At 36.3% G+C, this 16,831-nt stretch overlaps 8 non-coding genes across 8 annotated transcripts; 5 read left to right on the top strand and 3 right to left on the bottom strand.

The window, feature by feature from the left end:
• Nucleotides 1-1,340: 1,340 nt before the first annotated feature.
• Trnap-agg (transfer RNA proline (anticodon AGG)) lies at nucleotides 1,341-1,412 on the bottom strand. Its single transcript has one exon. It is a non-coding gene; the product is annotated as a tRNA-Pro (tRNA).
• A 3,093-nt stretch (nucleotides 1,413-4,505) lies between these two features.
• On the bottom strand, nucleotides 4,506-4,577 carry Trnap-cgg (transfer RNA proline (anticodon CGG)). The gene has a single exon. It is a non-coding gene; the product is annotated as a tRNA-Pro (tRNA).
• A 7,020-nt stretch (nucleotides 4,578-11,597) lies between these two features.
• Nucleotides 11,598-11,669, bottom strand: Trnap-cgg (transfer RNA proline (anticodon CGG)). The gene has a single exon. It is a non-coding gene; the product is annotated as a tRNA-Pro (tRNA).
• A 222-nt stretch (nucleotides 11,670-11,891) lies between these two features.
• Nucleotides 11,892-11,963, top strand: Trnap-ugg (transfer RNA proline (anticodon UGG)). Its single transcript has one exon. It is a non-coding gene; the product is annotated as a tRNA-Pro (tRNA).
• A 412-nt stretch (nucleotides 11,964-12,375) lies between these two features.
• On the top strand, nucleotides 12,376-12,447 carry Trnap-agg (transfer RNA proline (anticodon AGG)). Its single transcript has one exon. It is a non-coding gene; the product is annotated as a tRNA-Pro (tRNA).
• Nucleotides 12,448-13,224: 777 nt separating this feature from the next.
• On the top strand, nucleotides 13,225-13,296 carry Trnap-ugg (transfer RNA proline (anticodon UGG)). The gene has a single exon. It is a non-coding gene; the product is annotated as a tRNA-Pro (tRNA).
• A 426-nt stretch (nucleotides 13,297-13,722) lies between these two features.
• Trnap-agg (transfer RNA proline (anticodon AGG)) lies at nucleotides 13,723-13,794 on the top strand. Its single transcript has one exon. It is a non-coding gene; the product is annotated as a tRNA-Pro (tRNA).
• A 1,895-nt stretch (nucleotides 13,795-15,689) lies between these two features.
• Trnap-ugg (transfer RNA proline (anticodon UGG)) lies at nucleotides 15,690-15,761 on the top strand. Its single transcript has one exon. It is a non-coding gene; the product is annotated as a tRNA-Pro (tRNA).
• The last annotated feature ends 1,070 nt before the right edge of the window (nucleotides 15,762-16,831 follow it).

The following is a 16,831-nucleotide window of genomic DNA, read 5'->3' as shown; positions in this document are numbered from 1 at the left end:
GTACTACACGGTACACCCGGAGGTACATCCCTTGATAAATTTGTGACTATATTGCATTTTTCTCAAAAAATAATAACACACTGGTAACAAAAGTTATCATTATAGGGGTAAGAAATCCAGTTACTACACTGGAATTTCAGTGACTCAAGACAAGTAGTACGTTATTTATGATAAGAAACGAGGTACCGCTAAAATGTACCTCATTTTTTCTTAAGGTGGTACTACACCTCATGATAAATTTTGTGATTAATTTTGCATTTTTCTCAAAAAATAACCACACACTGGTAACAAAAGTTATGTATATTATAGGGGCAAGGAATCCAATTACTTCACTGAAATTTCAGTGATTCAAGACAAATGGTTCGTTATATACCGTAGAATTCCGTCTAGAAGCATATATGCCTCTAAACGAGGGTTTTTTTAACGAAAGATATGAAAGGCCAATACCCTTCTCAAAAACATTGCAATAGATTGGTCTTACAAATATACATGTTTGTACAGCCGCCTTTATCAGTAATATAGTTGTTCAAACTCCAAATAACGTTTTTGCTGAGAGTGTCTGCCTCTTGTCTCTTGTGTAAAAAAAACCCTCGTTTAGAGGCATATATATGCTTGTAGACGGAATTTTACGGTATGTTAAGAAATGAGGTACATTCTAGCGGTACCTATTTTCTTATCATAAATAACGTACCGCTTGTCTTGAGTCACTGAAATTCCAGTGTAGTAACTGGATTCCTTGCCCCTAAAATATACATAACCTTTGTTACCAGTGTGTTATTATTTTTTGAGTAAAATGCAAAAATAGTCACAAATTTATCAAGGGGTGTAGTACCACCTTAACCTAAAAAGTGCCAATTTTTATTTGGTCGCCAAAAATTGCTGCTTTCATTAGCATCCCCAAACCCCAATGTCAAAACAAGAAATCTACGTCACTGTTAATAACTTAATTTTGAGGTTTCTTTTTTAGGACATGAAGGGGGGGTGAATAAAAAATTAGACCATGAAAGGGGATAAAAAATCCACCCTTTTTCTTCCCTAAACAAAAGAAACAAACGAGCCAAAAAAGACAATTTTGGGGTATAAAACTGTTATTGTAATGAAAAATCACTTATTTCGAATTATAAAAAAAATGGTGGGCCTAAAATATTCATATCATTGCCAAAAATGATTGCATCTGTACTTCGGAATGCACAAGTGGTTGAATTATAGGTCATGTAGGTAGGACTTCCAAGAAAAGATGAACAATGAAGCCTGGCATTTTTTTTTAAACTTATGAATTTTACTTTTGTTATGGAGAGACATCCGAAATTAATGGGCAATCAGGAATGAACAAAAATTTTGGGCTCGTCCGGGAGTTGAACCCGGGACCTCTCGCACCCTAAGCGAGAATCATGCCCCTAGACCAACGAGCCTTCGATGAAACTATAAATTGACATAATTAATTGATCAGTCCGATCCCACAAATGTGGTGCTGTGCAAAAAACTTCTGTTCCCAGAGGTAGGAAATTTCAAAATGGCCTGCCAAAAATCCTCGCGGCATGCCAAAAAACTACTTCCCATCCCCTTCACGGCCTGTGCAAAAATCCTCCACCTTACCCCATTGCCCATTGGGAACCCATATATAAACCTTTGATGTATCGCAAGCGTAGCGAGCAGGATATTTACCATCTTAGAACGTTTCCGTAGTCCTACTACTTTCCTGTAAGTCTTTTTGTGCGTTTTATTTAAAGGGTCCAGGTGAACATGTGGCGGACTCTTGCCTCCCTACTTCCCCCTTTCGACCTGGCAAAAATTGCTCCCCCCTTTGCTCTGCCAAAAATTGCCCACTCCCATTTTGCCCAATGGATAAATAATTAATGCACAGTCCCTGACGAAAGAAGTTGATAAAACAACAAAAAAAAAGCTAACATGCTAAGAATTACATCTATATAAGAAAATTTCCCATCCCCAAAATGTATACACACACATAAAACTCCTATCAATGATTAACGTCGATTGTTCGAAATAGGCTATCATTAGTACGAAAAACCAATAACTAATATCCTTGCCCTAACCCTATAACCTATATAACCCTAAGCCTATATCTTTAAACTACTAATTGTATTTTGTATTTGAAAATACCAAGATAGGCCTACATATGTTTTTAAATTACGGTAATTTTTGCACCTCATTTGTTACAATTAGCCGAGTATTGTGGTCTCAGTATAAGGTGGCTTTATCGGCTACGTTGTCATGTACAGAACTCCTTGAAAATTATATAGGATGTGTATATTGATGAGAAAACCTTACTTACCAAGTTTTATTTTTTGTAACCAAAAAAGCGGTTTTGATTTATGCAACTTTTTGTCATCTCAAAATCCCATTGAATTACTACAGGGAAGGGCTTTTGGCACTTTGCCAATTTCTCAAAATTCACATTTTTGAAAACAAAGATTTTATTAAAACTCATTTTTCTCTCCTTTATAGCAGTTGTATATAAAAGTTTTAAGTTTCATTTTCCTGCCAATATATCACAAAATAATACAAACCAAGTTTATTTTCTAACTTAGTGTTACTTAAGTATATACTTAAAAAGAATGTTGGTACTTTTTATGATTTTTTATTTTTTCAAGAAACACTAAATTACCTAAATTCTATGATTTTTTTAGCGCTAATAGCACCTTGATGTTTTTGTTGATGGTGGGGACAGCGGTCACACTAGCTTTCTTGCCCTGCGGGGCCCTTTTATATTGGAACTCACTTGGAGTGTTTTGTTGTCGTATGGGCGTCCCCGGCCTCGGGCCTGCCGGCCCTGCGGCCTTGATGTTTTTTGCTGATGGTGGGGACAGCGGTCACACTAAATTTCTTGCCCTGCGGGGCCCTTTTATATTGGAACTCACTTGGAGTGTTTAGTTGTCGTATGGGAGTCTCCGGCCTCAGCCCTGCCGGCCCTGCGGCCTTAATATTTTTGTTGATGGTGGGGACAGCGGTCACACTAGCTTTCTTGCCCTGCGGGGCTCTTTTATATTTGAACTCACTTGGAGTGTTTAGTTGTCGTATGGGAGTCACCGGCCTCGGGCCTGCCGGCCCTGCGGCCTTGATATTTTTTGTTGATGTTGGGGACAGCAGTCACACTAAGTTTCTTGACCTGCGGGGCCCATTTATATTGGAACTCACTTGGAGTGTTAAGTTGTCGTATAGGAGTCTCCGGCCTCGGGCCTGCTGGCCCTGCGGCCTTGATGTTTTTTTTGTTGATGGTGGGGACAGTGGTCACACTAGCTTTGTTGCCCTGCGGGGCCCCTTTATATTGGAACTCACTTGGAGTGTTTAGTTGTCGTATGGGAGTCACCGGCCTCAGGCCTGCCGGCCCTACTGCCTTAATATTTTTGTTGATGGTGGGGACAGCGGTCACACTAGCTTTCTTGCCCTGCGGGGCCATTTTATATTGGAACTCACTTGGAGTGTTTAGTTGTCGTATGGGAGTCACCGGCCTCAGGCCTGCCGGCCCTGCGGCCTTGATGTTTTTGTTGATGTTGGAGACAGCGGTCACACTAGCTTTCTTGCCCTGCGGGGCCCATTTATATTGGAACTCACTTGGAGTGTTTAGTTGTCGTATGGGAGTCACCGGCCTCGGGCATGCCGGCCCTCCGGCCTTGATGTTTTTGTTGATGGTGGGGACAGCGGTCACACTAGCTTTCTTGCCCTGCGGGGCCCTTTTATATTGGAACTCACTTGGAGTGTTTAGTTGTCGTATGGGAGTCACCGGCCTCGGTTTTTACTTTTTATGTACATTTAGCGACCCCATATCCTATTATCGCTAATAGCGCTAGTAGCATTAGCGCTAATAGCGCACCTCGCGCTAATGAATGCTATTAGCGCTATTAGCGCTAATAGCGTCTACCATTTGCAGAAAATGAACAATTTAGCACATAATACAATGAGTTGTAATATCGCTATTAGCATACCTGTCGGTATTAGCACTAATAGCGCTAATAGCACGCATTGCGCTATTAGCGCATCTCACGCTAATGAGTGCTATTAGCGCTTTTAGTGCCAATAGCGTAGTAGCAAGTGCAAGTGATATGCTAATGAGTGCTAATAGCGTTAACGATGAAAATAACACGACTCACGCTAATAGCGCTAATAGCACGCATTACGGTAATGCCCGCTATTAACGATATTAGCGCTAATATCGCTTACCATGCCGAGAACATTTTTAGCAGTTTTGGTAATAGCGCGCAATTGGTTCACCACAATTAGCACGAAATAGCAAAGGTTTGCTATTATCACGCTATCGGCGACATTAGCGCTATTACTAATAGTATTAGCGTGGAAAAAAACCAGAAAATTGCAAATACCGCGCAATTTGCAATTTTGCTAGTGAGCAGCGCTAACGCGCTAAATAACCATCATCGCACCTTTATCCGAGGCAGCTACCTAAGTCTGAAGGCGACAAGTGTCCATTTTTTGCAGAAAATTGTATCGATTTGTCCAAACAAAATCCTTGCTTTAGCAAAGTAAAACATGGGCTCGTCCGGGAGTCGAGCCCGGGACCTCTCGCACCCGAAGCGAGAATCATACCACTAGACCAACGAGCCGGATTTACTACTTTTATGCTAATTCTGTAATTAAACACTAGTATTTCAATATTAATAATACAAATTATCAACCCCGCCATCAACATGTATGATCATGATGAAACCATAACGATTGTTGCTTGGATTTTTTTAAATATAGGATAATACATAAATACCTGCTCCCAAAATATTGCAGCTAATTTGGACAATTTTGGGGTATAAAACTGTTATTGTAATGAAAAATCACTTATTTCGAATTTGAAAAAAGATAGTGGGCCTAAAATATTCATATCATTGCCAGAAATTATTGCATCTGTACTTCGGAATGCACAAGTGGTTGAATTATAGGTCGGGCTTCCAAACAAAAGCTGAACAATGAAGCCGGCCAATTTTTACAAACGTATGAGCCATTAGCAAAAAATTTGAATTTTACTTTTGTTATGGAGCTGGAGACACCTGAAATTTATGAGCAATCAGGAATGAACAAAATGTTGGGGTCGTCCGGGAGTTGAACCCGGGACCTCTCGCACCCTAAGCGAAAATCATGCCCCTAGACCAACGAGCCTCCATTGACATTAGTTAGTTTAAATAGTAATTAAATAAGTTCTATTTTTGTTTACTTTAAAAAAAAGTTTTTGAATGGGGTAACGAGTTACTCAAGTTAAAGCTGAAAAAATGTTTTAGTTAATGAAAAAAAATAAAAATATAAAAAATATAAATAAAAAAACGCCATTTACTTCAATTTTATAATGTGAAGGATAACAAGGAAGAAAACTTATCAGCAGACATGTTTGACCAAAGCTAGAAACACTAATTTTTGGACAGCGTTAATGAAAAATTAAAGGATAACAAGAAAAATAAATCAAACTTAAGGGCTGGGGTATGAACGTTTGGACAGTATTTATTTTGGGACATCAGAGCACATCAGACATATCGAATTGCATTCTGAATACGAAGAATGTCATTCTGATATCAAATAATTTTCATTTTTGAAATTCACAATTTAATACACATTTTATGGCAAATCATTAAAATTGATATTTTTGATATTTAACAGTACTTGAAGTAAACTTTATAAATCTGATGATTTATACTTAAAGTGTATGTAGGTGGGATGAAAAGCCGACGATCAATTGAAAATTTTGACCTTTCGTATTGAAGATATGGATTTTTTTCCCAAAACACCAAAAAAATACGTCTTTTGGGGGAAAAATCCATATCTTCAATGTGAAAGGTCAAAATTTTCAATTGACTGTCTATTTTTCCTCCTCCCTGCTACATACACTTTAAGAATATATCATTAGATTTATATAATTTACTTCGAGGACTGTTATATATCAAAAATTTAAAAATATCAAATTTTTATAATTTGTCATAAAATTTGTATTATATTGTGATTTTCAAAAATGAAAATTATTTGATATCAGAAAGACATGCTTCGTATTCAGAATGCAATTCGATAGGTCTGAGGTGCTCTCATGTCCTACAAAAAATACTGTCGAAACGCAATAAACGCTCATTTTAGATCCCTTAATTATGTCACCAAACACATTTTCACCAAAGACAGATTACAGCAAGTTTTGGACATGTTATAATGACAAAGGCAAAAAGATCAGGGCTCGTCCAGAATTTGAACCCGGGACCTCTCGCACCCAAAGCGAGAATCATGCCCCTAGACCAACGAGCCTTCGATGAAACTCTGTGTAATTTTACTGGTATTATCCATGCAATTCAGTCACTGATATGATGGCCTTAGTAGGCTTGCATGATGCACTGAACTTATTTGACAAAAATAAAACCTGTTTTTTGGCCCACTTTTTTTTTCGTGCAACGTAAAAAAAAAAATTCTTGGGCCAATTTTATTTTTTTTAGTAATTTTTAAAAATTAGATAAAAATATTTAGGAGCCGTTTTTTCATTTTTTTGAATTTTGACCAACTTCACCAAAAATATTTGAAATTTGGGCGAAAATCAGGCTTTTTTATGATTTTTTTTGAAAATTCAGCTTTTTTTGACCATTTTTGGTGCAAATTTCTCGAAGTTGGTCGAAATTCAAAAAAATGAAAAAACGGCTCCTAGATATTTTTATCTAGTTTTTAAAATTAATAAAAAACGATTTTGGCCCAAATTTGACCTCACAGATGAGTCTTTGCTATTCTAAATATGTATACTTTTATATACTTTAGACCAACAATTTAGCAGTTATGAGGCCCGAAAGTTTCCATAATAGCAGGGTATATGCAATTGTGCTAAATTTGAAAATATTCTAACTCTGGGGAAAGCGCGCTAAATAGCGCTTAATAGCACGTCATATGCAATTGTGCTCAATTTGAAAATATTGCTAAATTTGAAAATATTTTAACTCTAGGGAAAGCGCGCTAATAGCCCTAATAGCGATTAATAGCACGTCATATGCAATTGTGCTAAATTTGAAAATATTCTAAGTCTTGGGAAAGCGCGCTATTAGCGTTAATAGCGCTACTGGTCCTTTTCTGGTGGCTGTGTCTGTTACAGGCACACTTCCTCTGGAATCAAACCAGGTTCACGCTCATTACACATCCCTTAACTGCTGACTGTTAGGTTTTCTTCCTTGTTATCTTTCACATTTTAAAATTGGAGTAAATGGCGTTTGTGGTTTTTTTCTTTTCTTTTTCCTTTTTTGTGCATAAAAAGTATTTCAGTTGCGACCCCCGTCAAAATTTTTTAAACAATCAAACACAAATAGAAATTATTTAATTACTATTTTTACCGTATACCGGAGGCTCGTTGGTCTAGGGATTCTCGCTTTGAAGGGTTCAATCTTCCGGACGTGCCCGATTCTATTTGCCCTTTATTTTAAGATGTCCAAAACCTGCCGTTCCCTATTGTAGGATTTGGTGAAATTATGTTTGGTGACACTTTTAAATTTGATTTTATTGATATCCTTTAACATGTTTCATTTTAACTGTTGTCATTAACAATGTCAAAAGTGTTTCCAACCTTGGTAAAACATGTTTGCTGACACTAATAAGTTTTTTTCTGTTATCCTTAACATTTAAAATTCGAGTAAATGGCGGGTTTGTTTTGTTTGTTTTGTTTTTTGTTTTGTTTTTTGTGCGTAAAATATATGATAACTATAGCATGTTTTCAGTTTTACTTGAGTAACTTGGAACCCCTTGAAAAAATTATAAAATTTAGCAAACACAAATAGAACTTATTAAATTACTATTTAAACCTCATAAAATCAACAGAGGCTCGTTGGTCTAGGGGCATGATTCTCGCTTAGGGTGCGAGAGGTCCCGTGTTCAACTCCCGAACGAGCCCAATATTTTGTTCTTTCTTGATTCGCCATAAATTGCCTGTGCATCTCCGTAACAAAATATGTAAAATTCAAAACTTATGCAAATGGCTCATAAGTTTGTAACAAATGCCCGGCTCAATCATTCAACTTTTTTGAAGTAATACCTATGATTCAACCACTTGTGCATTCTGAAGCACAACATTGCATGCTTGTTAAAATATGCAATCATTATAGGCCCACTATCTTTCTTTTATATTCAAAATAAGCAATTTTTCTTACAATAACAATTTTAACCCCCAAAATTGTCAAAATTAGCTGCAATATTTTCAGGGCAGCGTTTTATATATCTATCATTTTTTTTTTATAACCCAAGCAACAGTTGTCATGGTTTCGGCTATTATCATGATTATACAGGTGCTGTTGATGGAGGAAAGTGCGGGATTGGCTAAAAAAGAATTAGCACAATTTTGCTAATACTGCTATTAGCACGAAATGAGTGTATAGAGTCTATGAAAATCAGCGCTATTAGCAACGCTAGCCAAAAAGCGTGCCAATTCGCTAAAGAACCACTTAGAATTAGAACTAATTAGCGTATTAGTGTTCAGAGCGCTATTAGCGTTAATACCACCTTTGTTTGTTTGTTTGTTTGTTTGTTTTATTTCTTCTTTTGCCTGGGTTACTCATTCAGTGGATGTTTTAAGGTATCCTCTGTTCTTCCATGAGGCCCAGTGTTCTTCCATGAGGCCCAATACCGTTCGTTATTAGCGCTAATATCACATTAGCACGGTATATGCAGTTGTACTAAATTTGAAAATATTCTAAATCTAGGAAAAGCTCGCTATTAGCGCTAATAGTGCATAATAACACCATGGCGCTATTAGCGCTAATATCACATTAGCACGTCATATGCAATTGTGCTAAATTTTGAAATATTCTAAGTCTAGCGAAGGCGCAATATTAGCGCTAATAGCACTAGTCGCACCATGGCACTATTAGCGCTCATCACATTAGCACGGCACATGCAATTGTGCTAAATTTGAAAATATTTCAAGTCTAGGGAAGGCGCGTTATTAGCGCTAATAGCGTTATTAACCCTTATAGCGTCTAATAGCACTATAACGCTAATAGCGTCTAATACTATTAGCACCAGGCGCAATTAGCGCTTATTTACATTAGCACGTCATATGCAATTGTGCTAAATTTTAAAATATTCTAAGTCTAGGGAAGGCGCGCTATTAGCGCTAATAGCACTATTAGCGTCTAATAGAAACCATGGCTATATCAGCGGTAATATCACATTAGCACGTCATATACAATTGTGCTAAATTTGAAAATATTCTAAGTCTAGGGAAGGTGCACTATTAGCGCTAATAGCGCTATTAGCGCTAAGAGCGTCTAATAGCGCATTGGCGCTATTAACGCTAATATCGTCGTGTAGGGACCAGGAGTAACCTTAAAGATATTTTTTTAGAGAGAGCCTGTCACCTTTAAGGTTACTCATTGCTTTTATGCCCTGCGTGGCGTGTCGTCGTATGGGAGTATCCGGCTTCGGGCCTATCGGCCCTGTGGCCTTGATGTTTTTTCTTGATACTGGAGCCAGAAATAACCTTTAAGGGTAGTTTTTTTAGAGAGAGGTTTAAGGTTACTCATTGCTTTCATGCCCTGCTGGGCTATTATACAGGGTTCAAAAGAAATAACTCCCCCTCTAAAATTACAAAACATTTCTTTGCATAACTTGACATTTATTTTGTTGATTTGAAAAATTAAAAAGCTGTGAATAAAGGAATCGTTTTGAACCCTCCCAAAGTTGTTTAATTTGCAAAAACAATATTTTTGGTCAAAATAATCACATTCTCTAAAAATGATGCTTTCAGACAAAGTTGCACTTTACCACATTATGTACAAAACGTTCTCAATATTAATGTTAAGGTTGATTCAATTCTTGATTTTTCCTTCCCCTTTTTGTCTCTGATCCTTCAAGCACCCATGCAACCATCATTCAGTGCAAAAAAAGATTTGTTGAACTTAATTTTGGCGTAAAATGAAATTTTGTTTGATGTTTTTAATCAGAAGTTGTTTCAAAATGATAAAATCACTAGGAAGGAAAAATGAGCTCTCCACGCATAAAGTTGACCAAAAGGGTGAACATTTACCTGCATTTGGGTCAATTGAAGCATCTTGCATTTTGATTTAAAATGATGGCTTTCTTGGATAAAGGTGTAACACTCATGATGTGACCACAAGAGATTGGCTGCATGCAGTTAATTGGCTGGATGCTGACTTCCAACCTCCAATCTTTGTTGGCCATTTCTTCTTTGTCATGTACGCCTTTATTCAAGAGAGCCGTTGCTATAGGTCTTTGCAATTGTTTCAGTCTACCGTTTGCAAGTAAATTTTTCATCTCTTCTAGCCAACGAAAGAAATAAGCTTCACACTACAAACCCTGTTTCTACTCCTATAGTGATTTCACCATTTTTGAAACACCGACTGAAAACCCTTTCATGTCAAAATTCATGTCAATGAATCATTGTTTTATACTGAAAGATGATTGCATGGTTGACTGAGTAATCGGATACATACAATTTAAGAAAATTAATTAACAATTGAATCAATCAAAACATTGATCACATTGATATCGAGAACATTTTTGTACATTACATGTATAGGATGTTGAAAAGTGCAACTTTTTCTGAAAGCATCATTTTTGGAAAATGTGATAATTTTTGACCAACAAAAAATGATTTTCAAAAAGAAGAAAATTGGGAGGGTAGCAAAAGATTCCTCTATTTACAGGTTTTAAATTTTTCAAATCAACAAAATGTATGTCAAGTTATGCAAAGAAGTGTTTTGTAATTTTAGAGGGGCGGGGGGAGTTATTTCTTTTGAACCCTTTATTTGGGTTCCACTTGGAGTGTTTAGTTGTCGTATGGGAGTCTCCGGCCTTTTTCTTGATACTGCGGCCCAGGAGTATAGTAAACTTTAATGTTTTAGAGACAGTCCGTCACCGTTAAGGTTATTCATTGCTTTCTTGTACTGCGGGGCCATTATATTGGACTCCCACTTGGAGTGTTTAGTCTTATTGGAGTCTCCGGCCTCGAGCCTACAGGCGCTGCGGCCTTGATGTTTGTTTGTTTTTTGATACTGGGGAACCGGACTAACCTTAAATGTTAATTTTGTAGAAGCAACCCGTGACCCTTAAGGTTACACATTGCTTTCATGCCCTGCGGGGCCATTATGTTGCAATGTTTTGTTTTGATTTTAGGAATTTGACCTTAAAATTTACTACGTCATAACATTATCATTCGAAATCAACAAAAGATATTTCAGCAATATATTGCCTCATTCTTTCTCTAGAGTGTTGTTAAATAGATTCAACAATGGTTCGCTCCAAAATGGCAAAAACAGCCTTGACCTAAAAAAAGGGCGAGAGGTGCCATATTTACGGATTCAGGCTAAATTCAAAATTGGTATAAAACGTTTGGTTTTTGATCGATTACAAAAATTCATTTTTGTCATTAAAAGAAATTGCGTCAGGCGTGAATAATACACTACAGTTTTTATTCCTAGGGCTCTATGATTTCTTCAAATATTTTTTTCATAATGATAGAGTGAATCCCCTGGCCCTCTATAATTACGCACAAAAGATCGCCTCCCCTTAAATGACTGAGTGAGCCTCGTATAACAATAGTCATCGATTCACTAGCGTTCTGAGTTGTATCGATTTAGCCAAACAAAATCCTTCCTTTGACAAAAATAAAACATGGGCTCGTCCGGGAGTCGAAACCAGGACCTCTCGCACCCGAAGCGAGAATCATACCACTAGACCAACGAGCCGGATATTCTTCACTTATGCTATTTCTGTAATTAAACATGAGTTCAATATTAATAATACTAGCTCCGAGGAAAAAAGGTTTTTAATATTTTGTGATTTTGTGATTTTTTTTTAAAATAGCAAATAACAAAAAAATCGGAGCGGCGTCAAATATCGGAGCGGGCGGGGACAAGAAACTAATCATTTCTTTAAATAGCACTAACATTCCACAATTCTTCATCGCAGGCTCGTTGGTCTAGGGGCATGATTCTCGCTTTGGGTGCGAGAGGTCCCGGGTTCAATTCCCGGACGAGCCCGATTCTATTTGCCATTTATTTAAGATGTCCAAAACTTGCTGTTCCCTGCATTATAGACTTTATGTTTGGTGACACTTTTAAATTTGATTTTTAATTAATATCCTTTAACATGTTTAATTGTAACTGTTGTCATTAACAATGTCAAAAAGTGTTTCCAACCTTGGTAAAACATGTCTGCTGACACTAATAAGTATTGTTTCTGTTATCCTTCACATTTTAAAATTCAAGTAAATGGCGGGTTTTTTGTTTTGTTTTGTTGTTTGTTTTGTTTTTGTGCGTAAAATATGTGATAACTATAACATGTTTTCAGTTTTACTTGAGTAACTTGAGACCCCCTTGAAAAAATTATAAAATTTAGCAAACACAAATAGAACTACTAGAATTACTATTTAAACCTAATACTATCAGCGGAGGCTCGTTGGTCTAGGGGCATGATTCTCGCTTAGGGTGCGAGAGGTCCCGGGTTCAACTCCCGGACGAGCCCAATATTTTGTTCTTTCCTGATTCGCCATAAATTGCCAGTGTCTCTCCATAACAAATAAGTACAATTCAAAACTCATGCAAATGGCTCATAAATTTGCAACAAATGCCCGGCTCCATTATTCAACTTTTTTGAAGTAATACCTATGATTCAACCACTTGTGCATTCTGAAGCACAACATTGCATGCTACTTGAAATATACAATCATTATAAGCCCACTATCTTTTTTTTGTAATATTCGAAATAAGCAATTTTTCGGACACACTAGAATAATAAACCATGTAGTGCGCTGGTTATTTCAATCATGAATTTCAATCTAATAAAGAATAGTTATAACTAACTGCAATGATTCGTTACCTTGGTAACCATTCAGGGAAGTACAACTTAAGTACCAGTAGGTCAACATCAGCAGGACTCAATCGGCAATGACTATTTTGATGTGTTATATTTTGGCAACAAGTCATTCTAGGTGGTTCAAACTATTCTTTATTACGGTTGTTGTACAGAAAAAAGCACTTGCGTTCTGAGTTGTATCGATTTGGCCAAACAAAATCCTTCTTTTGGCAAAAGTAAAACATGGCCGGATATTCTTCATTTATGCTATCTCTGTAATTAAACATGAGTTCAATATTAATAATACTATCTCCGAGGAAAAAAGGTTTTTTAATATTTTGTGATTTTATTTTTTCAAAAATAGCAAATAACAAAAAAAATCGGAGCGGGGACAAGAAACTAATCATTTCTTTAATTAGCACTAACATTCCGCAATTCTTCATCGTAGGCTCGTTGGTCTAGGGGCATGATTCTCGCTTTGGGTGCGAGAGGTCCCGGGTTCAATTCCCGGACGAGCCCGATTCTTTTTGCCATTTATTTAAGATGTCCAAAACTTGCTGTTCCGTACATTATACTAGACTTTGGTGAAGTTATATTATGGTGACACTTTTAAATTTGATTTTTAATTAATATCCTTTAACATGTTTAATTGTAACTGTTGTCATTAACAATGTCAAAAAGTGTTTCCAACCTTGGTAAAACATGTCTGCTGACACTAATAAGTTTTGTTTCTGTTATCCTTCACATTTTAAAATTCAAGTAAATGGCGGGTTTTTGTTTTGTTTTGTTGTTTGTTTTGTTTTTTGTGCGTAAAATATGTGATAACTATAACATGTTTTCAGTTTTACTTGAGTAACTTGAGACCCCCTTGAAAAAATTATAAAATTTAGCAAACACAAATAGAACTACTAGAATTACTATTTAAACCCTCATACTATCAACGGAGGCTCGTTGGTCTAGGGGCATGATTCTCGCTTAGGGTGCGAGAGGTCCCGGGTTCAACTCCCGGACGAGCCCAATATTTTGTTCTTTCCTGATTCGCCATAAATTACCAGTGTCTCTCCATAACAAATAAGTACAATTCAAAACTCATGCAAATGGCTCATAAATTTGCAACAAATGCCCGGCTCCATCATTCAACTTTTTTGAAGTAATACCTATGATTCAACCACTTGTGCATTCTGAAGCACAACATTGCATGCTACTTAAAATATATAATCATTATAAGCCCACTATCTTTTTTTTTAATATATTCAAAATAAGCAATTTTTCGGACACACTATAATAATAAACCATGTAGTGCGCTGGTTATTTCAATCATGAATTTCAATCTAATAAAGAATAGTTATAACTAACTGCAATGATTCGTTAACTTGGTAACCATTCAGGGAAGTACAACTTAAGTACCAGTAGGTCAACATCAGCAGGACTCAATCGGCAATGACTATTTTGATGTGTTATATTTTGGCAACAAGTCATTCTAGGTGGTTCAAACTATTCTTTATTAGGGTTGTTGTACAGAAAAAAGCACTTGCGTTCTGAGTTGTATCGATTTGGCCAAACAAAATCCTTCTTTTGGCAAAAGTAAAACATGGCCGGATATTCTTCATTTATGCTATCTCTGTAATTAAACATGAGTTCAATATTAATAATACTATCTCCGAGGAAAAAAGGTTTTTTAATATTTTGTGATTTTATTTTTTCAAAAATAGCAAATAACAAAAAAAATCGGAGCGGGGACAAGAAACTAATCATTTCTTTAATTAGCACTAACATTCCGCAATTCTTCATCGTAGGCTCGTTGGTCTAGGGGCATGATTCTCGCTTTGGGTGCGAGAGGTCCAGGTTCAATTCCCGGACGAGCCCGATTCTTTTGCCATTTATTTAAGATGTCCAAAACTTGCTGTTCCCTACATTATAGACTTTGGTGAAGTTATATTTGGTGACACTTTTAAATTTGATTTTTAATTAATATCCTTTAACACGTTTAATTTTAACTGTTGTCAAAAAGTGTTTCCAGCCTTGGTAAAACATGTCTGCTGACACTAATAAGTTTTTCTGTTATCCTTCACATTTTAAAATTCGAGTAAATGGCGGGTTTTTGGTTTTTTTGTTTTGTTTTGTTTTTGTGCGTAAAATATGCGATAACTATAACATGGTTTCAGTTTTATTTGAGTAACTTGAGACCCCCTTGAAAAAATTCTGAACTTTAGCAAACACAAATAGAACTTATTAAATTACTATTTAAACCTCATAATATCAACAGAGGCTCGTTGGTCTTGGGGCATGATTCTCGCTTAGGGTGCGAGAGGTCCCGTGTTCAACTCCCGGACGAGCCCAAGATTTTGTTCTTTCCTGATTCACCATAAATTGCCAGTGTATCTCCAAAACAAAATATGTAAAATTCAAAACTTATGCAAATGGCTCATGAGTTTGTAACAAATGCCCGGCTCAATCATTCAACTTTTTTGAAGTAGTTCCTATGATTCAACCACTTGTGCATTCATCCCACTATCTTTCTTTTATATTTAAAATACGCATTTTTTCTTACAATAACAGTTTTAGCCCCCAAAATTGTCAAAATTAGTTGCAATATTTTCGGGGCAGGGTTTTATATTATATAGCTATCATATATATTTTTTTTAAAGCAACAGATGTCATGGTTTCGGCTATTATCATGATTATACAGGTGCTGTTGATGGAGGAAGGTGCGGAATTGGCTTAAAAAAGACGGATATTCTTCACTTATGCTATTTCTGTAATTAAACATGAGTTCAATATTAATAATACTATCTCCGAGGAAAAAGGTTTTTAATATTTTGTGATTTTTTTTTTCAAATATCGGAGCAGGCGGGGACAAGAAACTAATCATTTCTTTAAATAGCACTAACATTCCACAATTCTTCATCGCAGGCTCGTTGGTCTAGTGGCATGATTCTCGCTTTGGGTGCGAGAGGTCCCGGGTTCAATTCCCGGACGAGCCCGATTCTTTTTGCCATTTATTTAAGATGTCCAAAACTTGCTGTTCCCTACATTATAGACTTTTAAATTTGATTTTTAATTAATATCCTTTAACATGTTTAATTGTAACTGTTGTCATTAACAATGTCAAAAAGTGTTTCCAACCTTGGTAAAACATGTCTGCTGACACTAATAAGTTTTGTTTCTGTTATCCTTCACATTTTAAAATTCAAGTAAATGGCGGGTTTTTGTTTTGTTTTGTTGTTTGTTTTGTTTTTTTGTGCGTCAAATATGTGATAACTATAACATGTTTTCAGTTTTACTTGAGTAACTTGAGACCCCTTGAAAAAATTATAAAATTTAGCAAACACAAATAGCACTACTAGAATTACTATTTAAACCTCACACTATCACAACGGAGGCTCGTTGGTCTAGGGGCATGATTCTCGCTTAGGGTGCGAGAGGTCCAGGTTCAACTCCCGGACGAGCCCAATATTTTGTTCTTTCCTGATTCGCCATAAATTACCAGTGTCTCTCCATAACAAATAAGTACAATTCAAAACTCATGCAAATGGCTCATAAATTTGCAACAAATGCCCGGCTCCATCGTTCAACTTTTTGAAGTAATACCTATGATTCAACCACTTGTGCATTCTGAAGCACAACATTGCATGCTACTTAAAATATACAATCATTATAAGCCCACTATCTTTTTTTTTTTTTAATTCAAAATAAGCAATTTTTCGGACACACTAGAATAATAAACCATGTAGTGCGCTGGTTATTTCAATCATGAATTTCAATCTAATAAAGAATAGTTATAACTAACTGCAATGATTCGTTAACTTGGTAACCATTCAGGGAAGTACAACTTAAGTACCAGTAGGTCAACATCAGCAGGACTCAATCGGCAATGACTATTTTGATGTGTTATATTTTGGCAACAAGTCATTCTAGGTGGTTCAAACTATTCTTTATTACGGTTGTTGTACAGAAAAAAGCACTTGCGTTCTGAGTTGTATCGATTTGGCCAAACAAAATCCTTCTTTTGGCAAAAGTAAAACATGGCCGGATATTCTTCATTTATGCTATC

The sequence above is a fragment of the Amphiura filiformis genome, chromosome 6 (genome assembly GCF_039555335.1).
Source record: "Amphiura filiformis chromosome 6, Afil_fr2py, whole genome shotgun sequence".
In the NCBI taxonomy this organism is placed as follows: Eukaryota; Metazoa; Echinodermata; class Ophiuroidea; order Amphilepidida; family Amphiuridae; genus Amphiura; species Amphiura filiformis.
The sequence above is the reverse complement of the archived record's forward strand: the minus strand, read 5'-3'. Positions and strand labels throughout refer to the sequence as shown.